The sequence below is a fragment of the Engraulis encrasicolus genome, chromosome 5 (genome assembly GCF_034702125.1).
Source record: "Engraulis encrasicolus isolate BLACKSEA-1 chromosome 5, IST_EnEncr_1.0, whole genome shotgun sequence".
In the NCBI taxonomy this organism is placed as follows: domain Eukaryota; kingdom Metazoa; phylum Chordata; class Actinopteri; order Clupeiformes; family Engraulidae; genus Engraulis; species Engraulis encrasicolus.
In genome coordinates this window covers 3,534,941-3,543,922 of record NC_085861.1, presented here as the reverse complement: position 1 = coordinate 3,543,922, position 8,982 = coordinate 3,534,941, and the positions used below count along the sequence as shown (strand labels likewise).

At 40.9% G+C, this 8,982-nt stretch overlaps 2 long non-coding RNA genes across 2 annotated transcripts; both read right to left on the bottom strand.

Annotated features, from left to right (window-relative positions):
- Positions 1 to 347: 347 nt before the first annotated feature.
- On the bottom strand, positions 348 to 1,608 carry LOC134448237 (uncharacterized). The gene is made up of 4 exons (XR_010034689.1): positions 1,559 to 1,608; positions 979 to 1,092; positions 529 to 675; positions 348 to 432 (listed from the first exon to the last, which is right to left on the bottom strand). It is a non-coding gene; the product is annotated as an uncharacterized LOC134448237 (long non-coding RNA).
- Positions 1,609 to 4,453: 2,845 nt separating this feature from the next.
- On the bottom strand, positions 4,454 to 6,449 carry LOC134448236 (uncharacterized). Its single transcript, XR_010034688.1, has 3 exons — positions 6,409 to 6,449; positions 4,803 to 4,908; positions 4,454 to 4,555 (listed from the first exon to the last, which is right to left on the bottom strand). It is a non-coding gene; the product is annotated as an uncharacterized LOC134448236 (long non-coding RNA).
- Between the last annotated feature and the right edge of the window lie 2,533 nt (positions 6,450 to 8,982).

The following is an 8,982-nucleotide window of genomic DNA, read 5'->3' as shown; positions in this document are numbered from 1 at the left end:
GACAATAAAACCGACTTGACTTGACTATTTTCCTGAAAAAACGTTACTCTCTTCTTGTCTTGCCCACAACTCAGAGGTATTTTATTCAGAATAAGAGTACGCTGCTTACTTTATTGAAATGTTCTAAGAATGTTTAAAATATATCATACTACTTACATAATCAAACTGTATATCATTGCTCACACGGCCATCCACTTCATTCCCAACATTTTTTGTCTTGTTTTCAACGTGGGCAGATCCTTGAATTGATACATGGACATTATTTAGTAGCCTACAGGTACAGTCCACTCATGCATGAAGTGCAGGGTGATGACAAAATTACATTTTTCATAATTATTCACAATTTACCAGTTGTAACGTTGTTTAAAATGTGTCCTCCGCCTTGGTTTCCTTCAATTTGAGGGGTGTTCGAAACGTGTGCTCCTTTCCCAACTAGAAAAGTAATTAACATTTTTCTTACATTTGGTCATACCGCATGGAGCGTGTATACAGCTGAAATTAAATTATCCTTTTTACATTTTTTCATACCTCGGATGTCGTTAGAAACGTCTCCTTTAATCTTGTTTTGTTGAATTGTTGGTTTGTTTATAACCGTGGCCTGGGTCTGGCCCCCTGTGGGAGGTGGGTTGTCTGCTTGCCTGGACTGTTCCTTTGTTTTTTCGTATTTTTCTTTAGCTATCACACACACACACACACACATACACACACACACACACACACACACACACACACACACACACACACACACACACACACACACACACACACACACACACACACACACACACACACACACCGAACACACACACACACACACACACACACACACACACACACACACACACACACACACACACACACACACACATACACACACACACGATTCGCCATTAAATTTCCTTAATAAAAGCTGTTGAATGGGACATGGAATAAGTCTAATAAAATAAAACATTGTTTTATAATTTTAACAGTCGTTACCTTTTGATCTGCAATCAGCCAATTGATCTGACAAAGCTTGACTTGACTCGGTCTCGGTCACGGTCGATGACATGCTGGTAATTCAGCCACAGTACTTCTGGCAAGCTTGTGCTCCTAAAGACATGTAAAGGTGGATGGTTGAGAGGTGATGAGATTCCCTAATGTACTATATGTGCAATAGTGACGCCGAACAACATCGTCGTCTGTCTTGGGCTTTACCTTGGCTGGGTGAGGCATATATGTAAAGTAACATTCATGGCGTAAGAGGGAGCACTTTCACTTTCATTTTGACAGTTTCTCCTGCAATATACCTTCACCCATAGAGTATGTCTGGTAGCCAGGTATGTCTGGTATGTCAGGTGGAATAGGAAAAGATTGGAATCAGCGCCTCAATTCCCCTTAAGCTAATGATAATTAAATTACTTAAATACCATGTTTACCGACAACAAATTTTAGTCACATTTAAACTGACTAAATGTCACATTTACCAACAAGTTTAAACTTAAGTCATTCCAGTACCGCCACCAACAATGAACAATCTCCAACCCAGAGTTACGTCAGGAAGTAATTCATAACTCACCCAAGACAGCAGCCGTAAGAACAAGTTCGGGCAATGGCCACTTCCACTGTAACGAGGAAATAGTTTACGTTTGGATCATATCTACACTATAACTCCTCCTCTTGCCCCACTCACCCTCTTATGCTCAACCAATGGTGAGAGAGAGAGAGAGAGAGAGAGAGAGAGAGAGAGAGAGAGAGAGAGAGAGAGAGAGGAATGAACAGGTACAATCATGTCTGCTTGTTATAATACTGTACCCAGGTTTTTTAATAAAGTTGTACAGTGGAGTATTTTGTACAATAGAAAGAAACGTGACTGAAGTGTAGGGCCTACTTGGTATCTTAAAAGTACACTCGTATTTTGTGCTAAGAAAAAGTATGTTTACAATATGCTTATCTACAGTGTACTTAAAATTAGATGTGATTAAATTGCATTAGATGTAATAAGATTGTACACTAAGCCAACCATACTTTAAGTGGACTTTGAATAGGCCTATGTTTGGCGAAAGTGTGCTCCCTGAAATTATGGCCTTTTGAGATAATTCAGCTGGACCATGTTGCTTACAGTAACTGTTTTTTTTTTAACCTTTTATTTCACACTACCATAGCTTAACGTCATTATGTCACACACAAACTCTTTGTCAAGATCTCGTCAATTTGTAACCTTTTAATTGTTATAATCAGGGTCGCTTTGGTTGGGGCCCATGACAAAATAATCCTAAAGGGACACTGTGCAGGAAATGGTCAAAAAAGGTACTGCAACTACGTATGCTGCTCATTTAAACTGGGCTGCCTATTGCCAAATTTGATCTTTACATGAAAGTTTACTAAGTAATAAACTAAGATTTTCTAGTATGGCCCAAGTACAGTCATTTTTGCAGCTAAAAATGTCTATTTTTTTCAAATTCAAAATGGCGGACCATGGAGAAGATCCCCCTTTTCATGCATGGAAAGTGCAATTTTCCCAATCATAAAGAATACTTAGAATTTCATGGTGGTAGTAAGTATTCATGAAAAAGGTAACATTAGAGAATGGGTAGCATGAGTTCTGGAAATAAACAACAAAAAAATCTTACACAGGGTACCTTTAAAGGGCCCCCCTATAAAAATGCAATGGGGTCCAATATCCCCTCTTATCCCTGGGCACGGGGCAATGGACCCCTTTGTCACCCCCGTGCCAGCGGGCCAGGTTACAATTAGGCTATGTAATACATGTAGTATATTATGTAATTCAAACATTATATAAAATGTCTGCATAATGAGGAAAGGAATGTGGCCCCCACATTATATAGGCTACTGGATATTGAGAGGGGGGCCCTTTCAGTCAGCAGCCTCAGTCTTCTTATCTTTTAACCCCACATGCTGTGTGCATTATCGTACACAAACCAAATGGTTGTTTTGGAATGGGACCCACAAATCTACTGGATATGTTTCAGCTGTATGCACGAACCAGGTCACTAAGGTCAACGGAGAAGAATTTGCTGGTTATTCCAAAAGTCAAAACAAAGTGTGGAGAGGCAGCCTTTAGCTTCTGTGCTTCAAAGCTTTGGAACCAGCTTCCAGATGATAGCTTTAAATCTAGACTCAAGACAAAGCTGTTCTCAGATGCTTTCCCCTAGCTTAAATTCTTATTTTTCATTTTTATGTTTATTTCATTTTTGTTTTTATTATTATTATTATTATTATTATTATTATTATTATTATTATTATTATTATCATTTTACCTTATGTTTTATCTTAATGTTTTAAATGTTCTTTGACTCTAATTTATTTCCTTCTTTCTTCCATGTTTCCTTTCTTTTTGCATTTGTTAATTTTGTGAAGCACATTGAGTTGCACCTGTGTATGAAATGCGCTATACAAATAAACTTGCCTTGCCTTGCCTTGCCTTGTTTTATAGCAACTGAATGAAAACTCTCAAATTACTGATTGTAGGCTTACAGATGACAAAATTATGGTACAAATACAATAATTATAATTCACCTTACCTCAGTGGCAACACTGCGGCACACAATGATCAGCATTGAACAGTAGCCTATTAGGCTCCTGAATTTGTCTTGCAAATGACACTGCAAAGGTCATTCCCAAGGCCATTGTACAAACTGTAGTATGACAGGGTAGCAGGGTTGCCAGATGAGGCTGATGATTTCCAGCCCCAAAAAATCTCAAAACCCGCCTGGAAGCACTAAATCCCGCTAAAATTGGTGAGACATGAGCCACAGATCTTCAACAACCAAGTGGGAGAGGGAATCAACAGCGACTTAAATGAGGGATAACTGAATGAGGAAAACAAGTGTGGAGAGATAATACTGTACTCCAGTACAAATCTCTCTCTGTCCCTCTCTCTCTCTTTCTTTCTTTCTTTCTTTCTTTCTTTCTTTCTCTCTTTCCTACACGTGATACTCCACTACAAATCTCTCTCTGTCTGTCTGTTTGTCTGTCTCACTCTCTCTCTCTCACACACACACACACACACACACACACACACACACACACACACACACACACACACACACACACACACACACACACACACACACACACACACACACACACACACACACACACACACACACACACACACACACACACACACCAGCAATTGCTGCTGGGTAACATAGCACATTAGCTTTTTTTTAATACTTTGTTGCATGAAACAATGTTATCGTTTAGCAATTTCTGTTGCCACATCTCGAACGAGTTCTGAGGTCTATGGCAATCAGGCAAGCGCCTACACTCCCTCACTTTGGCCACAAGAGGGGGCAAGAGGACAACAGACGTCTGTACCACAAGGACTGAGACGTAATGTAGAGTTCTGCCCATGCACTGAACCTTTTCCAAAAGGACTTAACCAAAAACAGACATTATTACATTATGTTACCATAATTCTTTTTGTTCATACCTGTGATGTTGTTCGAGATGCCTTTTCCAACCGTGTTGCCTTGAAATACTGCTCTGTTTACAATCCTGCCCTGTGCCCCTGTGGGAGTTGGGTTGGTTGCTTGGCTGGCTTGTGTCTCTGTGGTTGTTGTTTGAGTCATCACACACGCACACGCACACGCACACGCACACGCACACGCACACGCACACGCACACGCACACGCACACGCACACGCACACGCACACACACACACACACACAAATACATACAATTGGCTATTAGATTTCTTTTAGAAAAGCTGTTGAATGGTTGGTGGAACATGGAATCAGTCTAATCATCAGGCCATGCTCTAAAAAATGTGTCTTTATTTTACATCAGTAGTTACCTTGTGGCTTGTAATCAGCCAATGTCCTTATATTTGACATGCTGTTTAGGTGGGCCTACTCTTTGCCAATTCAGCCACAGCTCTTCTGGCAAGCAGGATTGCGCTCCTAAAGAAATGAAGAAATGGATGGTTAGGAGGCTATGAGATCCACCACCAGAGGCGGACTTTCCATTAGGCAAACCTAGGCCATTGCCTAGGGCCCCAAGCACATCTGCCTTCCATAGGGGCCCCCAACTGTCACATCAGTCACAGAGAACACACAACAAATTAGGCTTGATCTTAATGTAAAGTAATCGAAGATAAACACGAGACAAAACACTAAAATAGCACCAAAAACACAAATTTAAACACAAGTTTAAATAAAAACACAAATTTAAACACAAGTCTATACAAGGACCTTTGAGGGCCGCATGTTTATATGTCGCCTAGGGCCCCAAGATGTCTAGATGTGCACGATATTGACAGAGATTCTTTAAGTGAGATATGCCAATGTAATAGGTTGCTATGGGCACCTAACATGACCAGGTTCCGGTCTGCCTAAAGGGCCGTGTCATAATGCTCCTAGCATTGAATAGAACAGTCCTTAGGTCTGCCTAGGTCTGCCTAAAGGGGGATTTTCCCCCCCTCCCCCTTGCAATAATAGAACCCGGAAACAATGGGCCAATGGAACCTCTCTCTCTCTCTCTACTCTCTCTGATATTGAGACTCTCCTCTTTCTTTCCTGAAGATCTACTAGACTAATGGTTGAGCTGCCCATAGCCCCAGGCCAGACTCTTGACATGTGTATGTACGTGTGTGTGTGTGTGTGTGTGTGTGTGTGTGTGTGTGTGTGTGTGTGTGTGTGTGTGTGTGTGTGTGTGTGTGTGTGTGTGTGTGTGTGTGTGTGTGTGTGTGTGTGTGTGTGTGTGTGTGTGAGTACACTAAAAACAAAACAAAAAATCCTAACAAACCCTTTCTTTGCATCTGCACTTGTTGTTCTGTATATTTCCTGTGCACTTTGTATCTGCTAGTGATGTTGGCTTGATTATGTCCTCTTTTGAAAGTCGCTTTGGTCGTAAAGCATCTGCCAAACGCAATGCAATGTAATGTAATGTAATGTAATGTATTGTAATGTAATGCAATGTAATGTATTGACTATGCATCATCATACAATTGACTTTACCTTGGCTGGGTGAGGCATACATGTTACATAACATTCATTGCACAAGACTTTGGCACGTTCAGTTTCAGTCTGACTGTTTCTCCCGTGCAATTCACCTTTACCCATAGAGTGTGGCAGGTAGACCTGCTTTGTTAGAATCTATTAGAGGCAATTTCCCTTCAGCTCATGACTGTCTTCAGCAATACACAATGCATTTCCTTTTAGCAAAATGTTGGGGTCAAGTATAATTTCAACTAACAATAATAAGTATCCAAGTAGTTCATTGTGTTCCCCATCCATAGTTAGACTGTCAGCTCCACAATGTGTTCATCATAAAACACATTCAAACCAACTAAATACATGTTTACCAACAATCACAATTCAATCACATGTTTATCAACAACAACTTTAAACGTCAGTCATCTCAGAACCACCACCTACGAAAGGAAGTAATTCATAACTCACCCAAGACAGCAGCCGTAAGAACAAGTTCGGGCAATGGCCACTTCCACTGTAACGAGGAAATAGTTTACGTTTGCATCATATCTATACTATAACTCCTCCTCTTGCCCCACTCACCCTCTTATGCTCAACCAATGGTGAGAGAGAGAGAGAGAGAGAGAGAGGGAGGGAGGGGGAGAGAGAGAGAGGGAGGGGGGGAGAGAAAGAGAGAGAGGAAGGAAGGAAGGAACACATACAATCATGTCTGCTTGTTATAATACTGTACCCAGGTTTTTAATAAAGTTGTACAGTGGAGTATTTTGTACAATAGAAAGAAACGTGACTGAAGAGTAGGGTCTACTTAGTATCTTAAAAGTACACTCATATTTTGTGCTAAGAAAAAGTATGTTTACAATATGCTTATCTACAGTGTACTTAAAATTAGATGTAATTAAATTGCATTAGATGTAGGCCTATTTAAATTGTACACTCAGCCAACCATACTTTAAGTGGACTTTGAATATGTTCGGCGAAAGTGTGCTCCCTGAAAGTATGGCCTTTTGAGATGATTCAGCTGGACCATGTTGCTTACAGTACTGTAACTGTTTTTTTTTTTTTTTTTTTTTTTTAAACCTTTTATTTCACACTACCATAGCATACTGCCATCATGTCACACACAAACTCTTTGTCAAGATCTCATCAATTTGTAACTTTTTAATTGTTATAATCAGGTCGCTTACAGCTTTGGTTGGGCCATGACCAAATAATCTTAAAGGGACACTGTGCAGGAAATGGACAAAAAAGGTACTGCAACTATGTATATTCATGAAAAAGGTAACATTAGAGAATGGGTAGCATGAGTTCTGGAAATAAACAACAAAAAGATCTTACACAGTGTACCTTTAAAGGGCCCCCCTCTAAAAACATACAATGCTATAGGGTCCAATATCCCCTCTTTTCCCTGGGCGCGGGACAACGGACCCCTTTGTCACCCCCGTGCCAGCGGGCCTGGTTATAATTAGGCTATGTAATACATGTAGTATATAATCAAACATTATATAAAATGTCTGCATAATGAGGAAAGGAATGTGGTCCCCATTACATTATATAGGCTGAGGCCTGGCCTTTTGAGTTGTCAATTTTTTAAGGGCACAAAGGCCAAAAGCCACGGCACGAAGGACATAAATGAAAACATTTTTTTCTCTAACCTGTATCCATTAGGCTGGCTGGTGTTAATTCAGTTCATTCAGAGCAAATTAAGTGCAAAATACAAGACTGTGTGAAGGGTAGTGTGACCATGTTCGTGCCAGCAAAAAGGAGGACATATTTTTGGCCGGAGGGTTTGGGGTCCTACCCCACGAAAATATGTGTTTCTTAAATGCAATTTCATGCATTTTAATGCATTTTAATCAATTAGGCGTCAGAGAGGGCAGCAAGGCCACTGTGGCCTTATGGCAGATATTTTTTTCAAGGGCACAAGGCCAAAGTGGGAGGGCACGAGGGCCATGGCCCTCAAGGCCCTCGCGAAATTCCTGCCCTGTATAGACTACTGGATATTGAGAGGGGGGCCCTTTCAGTTGATTTTGTCCTGGGCCCAGTCAGCAGCCCCAGTCTTCTTATCTTTTAATCCCACATGCTGTGTGCATTATCGTACACAATCCAAATGGTTGTTTTATAGCAACTGAATGGAAAAACTCTCACATTACTGATTGTACAGATGACAAAATTATGGTACAAATACAATAATTATAATTCACCTTACCTGACAACACTACGGCACACAATGATCAGCATTGGGCAGTATAGGCTCCTGAATTTGTCTTGCAAATGAGACTGCAAAGGTCATTCCCAAGGCCATTGTACAAAACTCTAGTATCATTTTTTTAAGGGGGGGGGGGTCATCTTTAATTAGACAGGGTAGCAGGGTTGCCAGATGAGGCTGATGATTTCCTGCCCCCCAAAAAAATCTCAAAACCCGCCTGGAGGCACTAAATCCCGCCCAATTCTATTGATTTCTATGGGCAAAATTGGGCGGGTTTTCCTGCAAAATGCCGGTTTTACCCGCACACGGCCATCCTAAGCAGCCCAATTGGGTGGGAAACAGCCCAATCTGGCAACACTGCAAGGTAGTGAAGAGTGGGAGAGACGCGAGTGGGAGACGGGGGAGGATCGGGAAATGACCTCGGATCGGGAATCAAATGTGGGTCCCAAGTGTAATGGTGCAGTGCCCTACCGATTGTGCCACAGCGGGGCCCGTTGTAGCATGATTTTAAGTGGCTGTTGGCTGTTTATATGTGGCCAGCCATTATTTTCTTTATATTATGTGATTCATCATTGTGATTCATCATTCTTTTTGTGGTTTTCATTTTTTTGTGTGCAAAATGTGGAAGTTGAGGTTATGAAGAAGCTCATCAGTGGTTAGAAAACAGCAGCCTAGTGGGTTATCTAAAAGAGGAAACAGAGCTCAGATGAAATTTCTCTTTTCTATTTCAAGAAGTAAATATTGAACATTTAAAAGGCCACACATTATTCCGATATTACCATTCCATTCCCATGTGAAAGGTATAAAGCTCAGAATCTGCACTCTGCATCAAACAG